We start from the raw sequence: 15,454 nt of genomic DNA on the forward strand, positions 1-15,454 counted from the left end.
TGGAGAAATCTGTTGTTGTTGCTTGGATGTGACTGCTTGGTTTATTGCAGTCCGTGGAAATTTTGTCAATCTGTGTTCAAAAATGCGTGAATTCTTAAGGGACCAAACTGCTGAAATCATTGGTCCTTAGACTTACACACTGCTTAAACTAACTTACGCTAAGAACAACACACACCCATGCCCGAGGGACGACTCGAATCTCAGGCGGGAGGGGCCACGCAGTCCGTGACATGGCGCTTCAATTTGTGTTGGCTGGTTGTTACGCTTGTCTATATTAACTAGTACTGTATAAGCTTTAGTACGCAGACCACTTTGTAGTTACAATGCAGGTTATACTTTAAGAATTATTTGAACCACACTAACATTTGTGTGGGAAGAGAGGGGAAAATCCCCACTGTTAACTGAGGTAAAATTAGCATTGCAAGCTAGTGCCACCTTAGAATAAGCGGGTTAGTACCCGATAGTCTGAGTTACACATAGCATTAACGGTTAAGCACCTTCTGCTTAGCAATACTTAGTACCGAACTAAGAACTGTCTTAAGCATGTTATAGAATACGCACTAATTGCATCGTAGTGTTGCAAAAGGTTGTTGGTGTCGGTCAGTGGGGGAGGGTATCAATACAACTTTAATTACTGGAGGCATAATGAAACTGTTGCTTTTGAACTACCCAACCACTTGTTCTTGTCCAGTGCTGGAATGTGTTGATTACCTGCCTGTGTTGTGTCGTGTTGCGTTTGCTTTTGTGTGCGGTGGTGCGAGCCGATCGCCAAAATTCTGAAAGATCGCTACTTAAAGTCGCTGTCAAAGTTTGAGTAAAGTTATTGAAGGCAGTGGTTTTTAGTGTTTAAGGGAATTTACTGGTTTTCGAAGGGCACTGAAAAATTTTATTATGTCTCAAAGCAATGCTCCAATTTACGGATGCTCTCAATTTGACCATTCTCCCCAACACAGTTTTACTGCTCAGATATAACGCGAATGGAGTAAGTACTTCGAGCCGAGATAAACCTAGTGAGAGGTCAAAACTCTGTTAGTCGAACCACACCGAAATCTTCTAAATCGAAGTATACTCTCGATGAAAAAGCGAATTTCGAACAAATGAAGTTCAGAAAACAAAGCTCCTTCTGCTACCAATACGAATGGACTCTTCTGAGTCCCAACGTAAGTCCTCAAACACATCCGAAACGGAACAGCCACGAAAAGGTGTGGACTCCGCTGAGTCCCAGACCGATGTCCCCTAATCTCCTTAACATCACTTCCCAGCTAAACTTTCAGTAACACCTCCAGACCCTTCAGTTCGTCAATTCAGCTCGTCAGCCTCTCCCACCATTCTGTTTCGTCGTCATGCCTTGCCATAAGATACAAAGTTATACACCTGAACCAACTGGCCAACCTTAACAATTGTAATTAAACTGATATATATCTACTGCGTTCAATCTGTCACAGAACTTCAGTTAATTTGAATTATTCCTTCACAGTGTATTAATTTTATCATAGAATTCCTTACATCAATGTTCTCAATATTTCACTGATGTACATTGCCATTCATGTTTTGATTTGATAAGACAGTTGATTAAAAACAAAATGGACACAACCAGTCCAATGCTGTTTGTGCCGACATTTCTTAATTTTACGTATATGGTCGCTCCAGAACAGACCGAACAATTCACAAACAATTGATCTTTTGGAACCGACGCAACACAGGCCGACACACTGGTGACGGTCCCTTCCGCAGCGCTTAACAAATACGCAAACAGTAGCCCAGATAACTCACACACACTGACAGCATTGCGCCTTTCGGGTTGAAAACCCTTTTAAAAGCATACACGTTGGAAGCATCTCACGAGCCTGTAGCGTCTAACAAGAATTTGGTCGCAAAGCAACTAACTGGTAACTAGTAGAGCCTGCGCCTCCCTTAGCTTTTGAGTTGGAAACCATGTGACCAGCACCTACTTAAGACAAGATACAATAGGTCATAGTAGTACGTTTAAGGCACACTTTCCATTGCCGTCTGTGTGGTCTTCACAATATACAATGTGAGTACTTCCATTCGTTTAGCTCAAAGCGTTCCTAAAGCGAGCGGCCGCTTTGGCCGTAGGAAAGAGAACAACGTTCACTTTTGCAGCGCTTTTAGGACACGTAACCTACCTAGAAGGTGCCTGACCAGAGTACAGCTTTTACGAATCAAATGGGCACCTCCTCAAACGTGTACGTTATCCCCAAAAAAGGCCATAATCTAACACATCATTCTCCCAGAGCAGCTCTAGCTATTACAACCGAAAACACAAACGCAGCTAGACAACACTGCAATGACATTGACAGATCAAATGATGTTTTGCAGTTTAAATAAAAAGAAGTTAGCTAAAGTCAGTCTTGCAACGACCATGGACAGAAGCACTTAAGTCATTCCGCCGTGATAGACGGGGAAGCCAAAAGTCTTTTGTTTTAAATTGTTTCTCACTGGATTAAATTTTCTTTGGTGCTCCACTCGCAAAGGAGTGAACGAAGAAGACAACTGCTAGCATCGTACATGCAGCAGCGATTGGTCAGCCACTAACCCGACGGTTTACATTACTTAAATCAATCGCACTCTCCTTAAAACTCATAAAGTAGATACCGGTGTGGTTCTCCTGACAACCTTTTCTCAATTTAGCGTGTAGTGTGTACGAAACGGTTTTGTGACACATAGGGTTTCCTGTTTCCGTAGGTTATGGCAGCTGAAATATTTGGAAGTTTCATGCATAAATTGTCTTGTCGTGATAAACCAAATTATTTCGACAAACTTTACAGCCCCTGCGGAACGATGGCTTTGATATTTTCCACTCTGCAGTTTTAAGGGTCGTACATCTCCCGTGAAATACGGATTGTTTCTCAGTGATAACTCTCGTGACCGATACTCGACTTTGCCCTTAAGGGAGCTAGTCACCACTGAATTTCGTAATTATCTACCGTCATCACCACTGATGGAATACAACCCCAGTACAAGAAAAGTTAAACATTAGTTCCTAATAATGAACATTCAGTAGACGGTAAACAGGCGCATTCTTCATTATTGCCAGTGGTGGATGCAAAGTGGAGAAGATAGCCTATACATCATCCCGCTTAGCTGAGTCCGCCGGTACGGTAGCTTAGCGTGTTCGGTTAGAGGGATAACTGCCCGCTGTAAAAATAATGAAAAAAGAGAGAAAAAAACTGAGTGAATGGATCCACGATGAACTTGAACTGGCTTCGTGGAATGTCCGCCACGAACAAACGCAACGAACAATAACGAACAAAATAAATAAAAAAGTGGTTATGTGATTGCCTACCATGCAGCGGGCCCGGGTTCAATTCCCGGCCGTGTTGGAGATTTTCTCCACTCGTGGACTGGGTGTTGGGCTGTCCTCATCAACTCAACATCACCGACGCATAAGTCGCCCAATGTGGCGTCGCCTGAAAAAAGACTTGCAACCAGGTGGCCGAACTTCCCTGGATGGGGCCTCCCGGCCAGCAATGCTAAAGGATCATTTATTTCATTTCATGGTCTGTAGGTTAATTCTGTTTAGCAAATATTATACAATTTGGGCTGTTGGACCAGTGCTACCAGCGTCATCTTTTCAGACGAGTTCCTGTTCTGTGTATAGCCCAGCGATGGATGTATTCAGGCGTGGAGGATTCCCGAGGAATGAACGTTACCAGACTCCTTTCTTCGTCGGCATACGTGCCAAGAACGTGGCGTGATCGTATCGAGTGTTATTGCATAGATAACACGATTTCCTCTGATTTCCACAGCTGATAATTTGGGCTGCACGCACTACGTGGGAACGGTGTTCATTGTTTCCTGTCTCAGAGGTGTCAGTTACTTTTTCGACAGGGCAACGAAAGACTCCATGTTTACCCGTGCTGTCCTCACCCACCTTGATACAGAGGGTCTTCCACTGTTGCCGTCACCGGTTCGCTCTCCAGGAATCTCACCAGCTGGAATCTTCCGATCATGACCGAGAGACTGGCACAATTTACCTGTCTGTAGCCTTGTTTAGGTTTCCTGACACATTTCTTTATTTTTGGTCATTCAGTTGTCGTGTCATGTCGTACGTCACATTCCACCTCGCTTGCCGTGACCAATGTTCTACACCGCACTATTACTAAATGGTGAGTATTACGGAACGAAATTGAAATAGGTCATTACCAAATCGTAAAAGCTATCAATTGTATGACACGAGAGTGGTAAACTGTATCTTAAGTGGCATTTGTAAATTTCGAAGATACTCGATGACTGAAGCCTGTAGATAATAGAACAGAAGACTACAGTAGGTCCTTACCAATCGTTGTCTTCTATTCTATTATTTCCCTGCTCGAGCCGACAGTCTCTGACAGCAACAGTAATAAGAAAACGTCACAGTAGAAGACAGAATAAGGCGCCAGGGAGATATTTATGAAGGTACAGGTCCACTTATTAATTTTATAGAAAAATGCGTTTAAAATATGAATATCAAGTTTGCCTCTGAACTGAGGAGACGTACAAAAAATTCGGTTTCTGGCTTATAAATAACAAATACGCTTTGTGAATTGTTGACATGTCTGCAAGCGACGACGTTCGCCATGGCTTCCCGAAGTACACGAAACTGAAGAAGAGCTACATTGCACATTAAGACCCGGAAAATGCAGCATCCCGGAAGAGTCTTCGCTAGCAGACGTGTAGCTTTTCTGGTGAATCTGAATCTGCTGATCTGAAAGGAAGTTTTGCCTGCAAAATAAATCTTGGCTCTGCGGTTACTGTTCTGACTTTGGCAACGTGCCCTTTTGGCAGTATTCCCAATGCGGGAATTTCGAAGCTTTTGCGGATGGGGGCTTCTCGTGTCAGAGAAATGGCAGCATCTCCTCTAGTTGTCTGGCTTGTTCTGAGACTACCAAGAATACTCGTGTTTCTCGCGTCCTATGCAGGCTGTAAAAGGCGACGGAAAGTCGCGCGGCGAACCACGCTGCACAAGTTGTTTTAGACTTGAATCCCCACAGAATCATTCGACGGTGACAGAGCGGCATCAGACTGCGTGCTTCGAAGTATCCTGCAGTGTGCGCCATTGTCATTCCGCCCCTATTCCCCGCTTTAGCCCTCTCTCCCCGCCCAAACCGCTCCACCAACATAACACGCTGTAATCTTCTACAGGGTTGCTACTACTACTTGAAACGATTCACATAACAGCGTCGTTTCCTTAATTTATTTAAACTTCACATTCCTTTTGAGAACGTGAAGGAGTTTTGTTTCGTTGCGGCAGTTGCCCTTAAATTGTGCATGCGCGTTATAGTTTAGATTTAGCAGAGATGATAATAATCGGCACCAATCAAGAATATCCTGTGTTTGAATTACAAAGTATTTGTAGAGATGATTGGACTTTCCTTTAATAAATTCAACAAAGATTGGAATTTATACTCAATGAAACTAATGTGTTATCCAAAAATAAATGAAAATAAATAAGCCCACTTTAACGAGAACCTCTAACGATCAACTAGCCTGTGCGACATGACAATAGGCATAGTTTACATGTAGTTATACACAGTGGTACATGGACCAGTGGTTAGGCATCTCTCCACTTCCTTTGGTGTACGTTTCCTCTCGTTGGCGTTAAATCACAGCTGACTTCGCTGCGCCAAACTGTAGAAAGGATGATTAGCTACCTAACGTTGGGTGAGTGTCTGAACTGCGAAATAATACTGTCACCACGTGCCTCTATGACCTCCACAAGTTTCGAAACATGTTTCACAAGATGTGAAACGTACAAGTGAGCAATCATTCATTTTGCTTGACGTCCATTCTTGTGACACAACCAAACATAGCACGAGTAATGAAACCCCTAGATGGTTAAAATTAACTGTAGATACTTGTGTGTGACAAATCTACTAAATCCACCTACTTGTCCACATCAGTGATTAATTCGTTTGGTGGTGACGGATGCGGCCGAGTTTATATAACTACCATACGCTACGTCAACTTCATCAGATTTTCACTGTACATGTAAGTGATATACAGGGTGTCCATAAAGTCCCTACACAACTTCAAAATTTTATTACAACGGCAGTTGCTGAAATATTTCAACAAAATTTCTTTTATTTTAATCACTGCTTACTAAAGTTTTTATATATACTAAAATTTTATGTTTCAGATACTCTGTTGATGGAAGGAACTCAACCTCTATAAAATGGCAGCTCCTCAAGACAAGGCACAATGTGTGACCTGGTTTATGGAGACAAAATAGTATGTTAAGAGTCAACGAAACTTCAGAACGAAGTATGGAAGAGATCCACCATCGCGCCCTTCAATCCGTGAATGGCACAAAAAAAAAAAATTATGGAGACAGGAAAGTGTTGGATAAAGGGAGGAGCGGGCGACCACGAACATCCGAGGAAAACATCGATCGCGTTTTAAACGTCTCCACTCGTTAATCTACGAAGTCCATCCGCACTGCTGACAGACTGTTACGGCCGGCCGCGGTGGTCTAGCGGTTCTAGGCGCGCAGTCCGGAACCGCGCGACTTCTACGGTCGCAGGTTCGAATCCTATCTCGGGCATGTATGTGTGTGATGTCCTTAGGTTAGTTAGGTTTAAGTAGTTCTAAGTTCTAGGGGACTGATGACCACAGATGTTAAGTCCCATAGTGCTCAGAGCCATTTGAACCATTTGAACAGACTGTTACAACAACCACGTTCCATTGTACATAAGGTCCTCCACAAGAACTTACGGTTGTACGCTTACAAAGTGCAACTCTTACAGACACTTGAGCCAAATGACAACCCAAAACGGACAGAGTTTGCAGTCAACATCTTGGAACGCCTTTCGGAGGATGAATCATTCCTCAAGCGAGTTTGTTTCAGTGACGAGGCAACTTTTCATGTTTCTGGGACATTAAACAGACACAATGTGAGAATCTGGGGATCTGAACACCCTTATGTGACTAGGGAGCTTCACCGGGATAATCCAAAAGTGAATGTGTGGTGTGGAATCATGTGCAACCGAATAATTGGTCCATTTTTTTTTCAACGAGGCAGCAATTACAGCAGGCGTTTACCTCGACCTTCTGACCGAATATATAGCACCACACCCGACTGACTTACAACCAGCTATCATTTTCCATCAAGATGGTGCACCACCACATTGGGGGCTGCACGTTCGTCGGTTTCTCAATGAAACATTTCCAGGCATATGGATTGGGACGGATGGGCCAATTCCTTGGCCACCCCGTTCGCCAGATATCACACCCTTGGATATTTTTATGGGGTTATGTAATAGACATCGTCTATCAAACACAGAGGAGTTAGAATGCTCTTGCTGCGCAATACGGCAATCCTGCTTTGTGATGATCAGACGTGATCGACGGAGCGCTGTGACAAGTAGGCCGTCCTACAACAGGCCAATAGCTAAATATTTCATTATTCGACCATATGGCCAGTTGGATACTCACAGTGAAGCCTCTGTGAAACTAAGACAGGTGCTCACAACACAATCAACTTCTGACACTGTTCACACCCCTTATATATCCTACCATGCATGGTAACAACACTAAACACTAGCAACATTAAGGCACTCTGGTGGTTGTTTTACCAGTCACAAAATATTGCAACTCTAATCATTTATATAAAAGCTGACAGTATGAACGTTTACGAATTTGTACTGTCATCCGACAATGTCTTTTGGTTGCTTCACTTTTTTATCAGCAACTAGAAGCCAAATTGTACATAGTAGCAAACGAAAGAAATAAGGTCATTCTGAAAATTATCTGGATATTGGAAATAGCAGCTTGCATGCAGATGAGTACATTATACCAGCATTGCTGGCTGTGGCTGCCATTCTAGAACATTTAATGGACTCCCTGCAACAGCCTCTGTCATCCCTCAACAGCCAGACAGGAATTATTGTCCCATGCGTAGGCTGCTATTAACGCCAAAACATAAATGGCTGCACAAGTTACTTACATTTTTTTATCGTAAAAATGTGAAACGAGTCAGTTAACAGGTTGCACGAGTATAATCATTAGCGTCTAAATAAGTGAACTATTTGTTAAAGGATACCAGTTCTTAAATAACAATTCGTCTACGGAATAGCAGGAGTTGATTAGGAGAAATGATTTTATGTTAGATTTAAAACTAACTTTGTTAGTTGTCGACTTTTTGTTACTGGGCAAATGATTAAAATACTTTTGTTGTTTCATATTTAACTCCTCTATGACAGCTTCAATAGTCGACAATAAAGGCCATTTTTTTCCTCTAGTGTTGTATGTGCGGGTTTCAACAATCTTCCCAAATTGTGACTGATCATTTATGACGATTATATACTCACAACGAAAAAAGTTTTGTATCACCCCGGTTCCCATCAGAGATGCCACTAAACCCGCAGAAAGGGGTAAACAACCATGCATGTGCAGCGCATATTAGATGAAGAGGGTCTGATAGCCAAACAGTTCAAGTCATTCCACTAGGAAGGAGGTACACGGCTCGTGTTGTCTGTAGTTCAAATGGTTCAAATGGCTGTGAGCACTATGGGACTTAACATCTGTGGTCAACAGTCCCCCAGAACTTAGAACTACTTAAACCTAACTGACCTAAGGACATCACACACATCCATGCCAGAGGCAGGATTCGAACCTGCGACCGTAGCGGTCACGCGGTTCCAGACTGAAGCGCCTAGAACCGCACGGCCACACCGGCCAGCTTGTCTGTAGTTCAACCATGCCTAGACGGTCAATACCGCGGTTCGATCGCGTTCGCATTGTTACTTTGTGCCAGGAAAGGCTCTCAACAAGGGAAGTGTCCAGGCGTCTTGGAGTGAACCAAAGCGATGTTGTTGGACATGGAGGAGATAGAGAGAGACAGGAACTGTTGATGACATGCCTCGCTCAGGCCGTCCAAGGGCCACTACTGCAGTGGATGACCGCTACCTACGGATTAAGGCTCGGAGGAACCCTGACAGCAACACCAACATGTTGAACAATGCTTTTAGTGCAACCACGACACCATGCAGCGCAGTACAGATGGGCCCAACAGCATGCCGAATGGACCGCTCAGGATTGGCATCACGTTCTCTTCACCGATGAGACTCGGATATGCCTTCAACCAGCAATCGTCGGAGACATGTTTGGAAGCAACCCGGTCAGGCTGAACGCCTTAGACACACTGTCCAGCCAGTGCAGCAAGGTGGAGGTTCCCTGCTGTTTTCGGTGTGGCATTATGTGGGGCCGGCGTACGCCGATGGTGGAAATGGAAGGCGCCGTAACGGTTCTAGGGTATGTGATTACCATCCTCCGACCAATAGTGCAAACATATCGGTACCATATTGGCGAGGCATTCGTCTCGTGAATGACTTCCTTCAAGATAACGACGTCGCTCGACTAGAGTGGCCAAGATGTTCTCCAGACATAGACCCTATCGAACATGCCTGGTATAGATTGAGAATGGCTGTTTATGGACGACGTAACCCGCCAAACACTCTTCGGGATCTACGCGGAATCGCCGTTGAAGAGTGAGACAATCTGGACCAACAGTGCCTTGATGAACTTGTAGACATTATGCCACGACGAATACAGGCATGCATCAATCCAAGAGGACATGCTACTGAGTATAAGAGGTATCGCTGTGTACAGAAATCTGGACCACCACCTCTGAAGGTCTCGCTGTATGGTGGTACAACATACAATGCGTAGTTTTCGTTAGTGGAAAAAGGGTGGAAATGATGTTTTATTGACCTCTATTCCAATTTTCTCTAAAGGTTCCGGAACTTTCGGAAGCGAGGTGATGCAAAACGTTTTTAATGTGTGTATATTGTGATGGCGTAGTTAAACTCCCAGACTCGTTATAGAGATACCTACATGACGACGGCGAGGAACACCACATATTACTATCACTGCACGCTATGGTGATACCAATATTTTCTTTCTAAGTGATGAATTAGCCCAGAAAATTATTGCAAAAGACGTAATTGAGTGTCAGTATGCAAAATGAATCAGAAGGTTGAGTCGTTTGTATTCAAGACTAGCAGTTATACGAAAAGCAAAAGTAGCTGAAATTAACAGTTTGAGCAGCTCAGTAACATGCTCTATTAGTTCGAGTTAATATGTACACCCAAAATTTTGGAGTTCCCTACCTTATTTACTGACTCCTACTGCCCATTATATCTGTTTTGTTTCTCAAAATTTTGAGATATTCTATTTTCAGAAAACCACATAACAATGCTTTGGGAAACATCATTAATAATGTTTTATGATTTCTCCCTAATGGGATTTATTATAAGCTTACACTAGTATGGTTTACAAAAAGTGACAATGAATGTTAGGTGGAAGGTCATAAACATGCACTTGTGTGCAAAACATAAGGACGAAAGTAACTTTTCCGTGGTGTGTCACGGTTAAGTGACATAGCCTCGTGATGATGGTTTTGGTGTTCTAAGTGTTATGACATGGGGAGGTGTAATGTTGTATGGGCATACTGACCTCCAAATCTTTTAACGCCTTACAGTAACCGTTCAACGTCATTGTGACACTACTGCTTGCCCATGTACGTCTTTTCAGAGGTGCATTCGGTCTTACTTTAGTTATGAGGATGAAAACGAGCGACCACATCGAACCCCACAGGAGAAGATTTTTGGCAAATAGACTGGCCTGTCCGTTCCCACGACTTAAAAACCATCGAGTGCCTGTGGACTGCGTTGTGGACAGGTACTGCAGGGCGTCCACATGCAACAACGACCTTCCGGCAATGATCAGCAGCGCTGGTGGTGGAATGTAACGACCTACAAGATTTCCTTAACAACCTTATGGCCGGCATTGCAGCACGTTGCGCACTATACACTGATGCCTGTGGTGATCACAAACCCTATTAAGAACCATGTCCCGCCTTTTGTAATGAACACAAGACCACCATGAACCGCAGTGACTTCAGTATAATTGTTGTCTTTGGATAAAAGTGTCATTTTTGTTCGTCTTATTGCGTATTTCTTTCAGGTACCTTATGTACTACACTGTATCAGCTCTTTCAATTATGATCCAAGGCTAATCGAGCTAAGCTACTCGGCTGTGAAATATCATGCGGAAGTTACATTTGTCCTTGAGCTTTGCACAGCACCGTATGTAAAAAATAGGGGTGGACCCAAACTGGACTCTTGTGGGACTCTCTTTGTCATTTCTCCTCATTCACTAACAGTTTATATTCTTCCAAAATGGTTTGAATTATTCATCACAACTTTTTGCATTCTGTTTGTTAAATACGATCAAACCATTTGTGTGTAAGCCATTAATAAAAAAAAGTGTTTTCTAAGGGTGTAACATTATCTACGCAATCAAATTCTTTGGAAAGATCACAAAACATATCATGTGGTACTATTTTATTTATGGCTTATAGTGTTTGGTGAGTGGCTGTATAAGTACCATGTTCAGTCGAGCAACCGTTATAGAATCCACTCTGTGATATGCTAAGTAAATTGTTTCTCGTTAAATATGATATTAACCTTGATAACAGTACTTTTTTCGAATATATTGGAAGAAGGCTTGAATAGAGAAACTATCTTTCTTCTCACCTTTCTAATAAAAAGGCTTAGCAATTGCACATTTTAAGCTGTCTGGATAAATTTCCTATGTCGACAATGTATCACATTGCATTACTTGTTAATTTACATCGACTTTTCAGAATTTTATTTGAAATTTCATCAAGACAATAATGATGAGCTTTTATCTCTTTAAATTTTTATAACTCTGTTATTTCGGTAAAGAACACAGATGCTACCTCTAGGTGCTTAACGTTTTACACAACGGTATTTTTAATACACTCTCTTGCTTCTTCAACTGATTATTTAATCCTATCTAAAATTGAAATACCTGCAGTTTTGACTTGTGGAATCCGTCATAGTTACTCAGAATATATTTTTTCAATTTCCGTCTACGATCACGGTAGTTCTCTGACTACCGGTTTTGATCAGCAATGATCACCTTCAGCTCTGCTTAAAAATATGTCCTAATATAACGGAGCCATAGCGACATCGTCAAAAGATAAACACAAAATCGTTGCACGTGTTTAACATATGGTACGAGAGTCGTACTGTCAACAGCGCTACTGTTGTTATAGAGAGTAGCGCTGTGAGCAAGATAACTCTAGTATATACCATACTTTATATATGTGACACGATGGTAAGCTGATTTCCTGTTTATCTTTTGACGATGCCACTGTGGCTCCATTACATTGGAACCTGTATTTAAAACAGATCTGAAAATGGTCCTTGCTGCCGAAAACCGGTAGTCGTAGAACCTAGCAAGTTTGAGATCATAATGGAAACAAAGAAATTTATTCGACACTTTCTGGATCACTGTTCTATTCGCGTCCATGTAGCAGTTTATGATATTGTCATTTCGTTTTATTGTTATAGTCTCTTATACACTTTCTGATTGTTCCGTCTCTTCTTATGATTTTACTGTTTGAATTATTAATTTCCGCCGAGACATACATATATCAATGATTTTTCTGAAAATAGTATAGTATTTTTCTTTCTGGCCTTCATATAAACTTTCCTTTTCCTCTTACTTAAGATTTTAATCCTTTAGTTAGCCGTGTCTTATTTGTTTTTTTCAGTGGGCTTTCTGTATAACGTTTTAGGGCAGTTACATTCAAATAGTGACAATAGTGAAATATACCACGGAATAAGTTGAATTTCACATTAGCATCTCTTTCTGTCTATATCTCATCCCGTACCACCTTCTTTAACCTATTCTTAAAACAGTGAACCCTGCGTCATCAATAAGTCTCATTGCTTTGTCGGAGCTTGTCTCAGAGGTGTAAGAGGCTACACTTTTTATCTATACTAATTGTGCATGGCCACCAGCAGTCCATTAACAGTTTGGTCCACATTAATTGTTTCAGCCTGAGCTCCATATATAAAAATATCGACCACGCTCCTGCTATCATGCTGTTCCCCAGTTGCAAAATACACTGCTGCGTTCTGAGTAAAACAACAAAACGATGTTTCCAGTTCATTTTGCCTATCAAAATCTTTTAAAGACTCTATACTGAAGTACCGACAACCTTTTGTTTCTTCTTTTCTAATAAGTAGTTCAATAACGCATCTAATTTTTTCATAAATAGCCGCAAGTAGCATAGAGGGGACCTGGAGACGGTTATAACTACAAGAAATATTCTGCAGTAACAACTTGCAAGCACATGCTCCCAGGTGCTGATTACACAAAAACTGCCTCATTCTGTATTTTCACTGCGTTTTCAACTTTTACATACGTTGCAATTCCTTCCGAATTTCTCGCATCTTTTAGACAAAGGACTCATCTATCTTGTTTTGAGTCGCCTAATGCTTGTGCCGTCCACAGTAGAAATGAAAGTGGTATTAGAAATAAAAATTTAATGTTGGATTATAAGCGATTATTCCCCCCATGAACCATGAACCTTGCCATTGGTGGGTAGGCTTGCGTGGCTCACCGATACAGATAGCCGTACCGAAGGTGCAACCACAACGGAGGGGTATCTGTTGAGAGGCCAGACAAACGTGTGGCTCCTGAAGAGGGGCAGCAGCCTTTTCAGTAGTTGCAACAGTCTGGACGACTGACTGACCTGGCCTTGTAACTTCAACCAAAACGGCCTTGCTGTGCTGGTACTGCGAACGGCTGAAAGCGAGGGGAAACTACAACCGTAATTTTTCCCGAGGGCATGCAGCCTTACTGTATAATTAAATGATGATGGCGCCCTCTTGGGTAAAATATTCCGGAGGTAAAATAGTCCCCCATTCGGATCTCCGGGCGGGGACTACTCAAGAGGACGTCGTTATCAGGAAAAAGAAAACTGGCGTTCTACGGATCGGAGCGTGGAATGTCAGATCCCTTAATCGGGCAGGTAGGTTAGAAAATTTAAAAAGGGAAATGGGTAGGTTAAAGTTAGATATAGTGGGAATTAGTGAAGTTCAGTAGCAGGACGAACAAGATTTCTGTTCAGGGGAATACAGGGTTATAAATACAAAATCAAATAGGAGTAATGCAGGAGTACGTTTAATAATGAATAGGAGAAAAGGAGCGCGGGTAAGCTACTACAAACAGCATAGTAAACGCATTATTGTGGCCAAGATAGATACGAAGCCCATGTTCACCACATTAGTACAAGCTTGTATGCCAACTAGCTCTGCAGATGACGAAGAGATTGATGAAATGTATGATGAGATAAAAGAAATTATTCAGATAGTGAACGGAGAGGAAAATTTAATAGTCATGGATGACTGGAACTCCATAGTAGGAAAAGGAAGAAAAGGAAACGTAGTACGGAATATGGAATGGGAGTAAGGAATGAAAGAGGAAGCCGACTGGTTGAATTTTGCACAGAGCATAACTTAATCTTGGATCAAGAATCATGAAAGAAGGTCGTATACATGGAAGAAGCCTGGAGATACTGGAAGGTCTCAGATAGATTATATAACGGAAAGACAGAGATTCAGGAACCAGGTGTTAAATTGTAAGACATTTCCAGGGCCAGATGTGGACTCTGAACCACGATCTATTGGTTATGAACTGTAGATTAAAACTGAAGAAACTGCAAAAAGGTGGGAATTTAAGGAGATGGGACCTGGATAAACTGAAAGAACCAGACGTTGTAGAGAGTTTCAGGGAGAGCACTAGAGAACGATTGACAAGAATGGGAGAAAGAAATACAGCAGCAGAAGAATGGAAAGCTTTGAGAGAAGAAATAGTGAAGGCAGCAGAGGATAAAGTAGGTAAAAAGATGAGGGCTAATAGAAATCCTTGGGTAACAGAAAAGATACTGAATTGAATTGATGAAAGGAAAAAATACAACAAATGCAGTAAATGAAGCAGGCAAAAAGGAATACAAACGCCTCAAAAATGAGATCGACAGGAAGCACAAAATGGCTAAGCAGCTAGAGGACAAATGTAAGGATGTACAGGTGCATATCACTAGGGGTAAGACAGACAATGCTTACAGGAAAATTAAAGAGACCTTTGGAGAAAAGAGAACTACTTGCATGAATATCAAGAGCTCAGATGGAAAGCCAGTTCTAAGCAAAGGAAGGAAAGGAAAAAGGTGGAATGAGTATATAGAGGGTCTTTATAAGGGCGATGTTGTTGAGGACAATATCGTGGAAAAGGGAGAGTATGTGAGTTTGGCAGAGCACTGAAAGACCTAAGTCGAAACAAGGGCCTGGGAGTAGAAAACATTCCATTAGAACTACTGACAGTCTTGGGAGAGCCAGGCCTAACAAAACCCTACCATCTAGTAAGCAAGGTGTATGGGACAGGCGTAATATATAATAATTCCAATCCCAAAGAAAGCAGGTGTTGACAGATGTGAAAATTACCGAACTATCAGTTTAATAAGCTACGGCTGCCAAATACAAACACGAATTCTTTACAGACGAATGGAAAAACTGATAGAAGCCGACCTCGGGGAAGATCAGTTTGGATTCCGTAGAAATGTTGGAACACGTGAGGCAAT

The sequence above is a fragment of the Schistocerca americana genome, chromosome 1 (genome assembly GCF_021461395.2).
Source record: "Schistocerca americana isolate TAMUIC-IGC-003095 chromosome 1, iqSchAmer2.1, whole genome shotgun sequence".
Taxonomy (NCBI): Eukaryota; Metazoa; Arthropoda; class Insecta; order Orthoptera; family Acrididae; genus Schistocerca; species Schistocerca americana.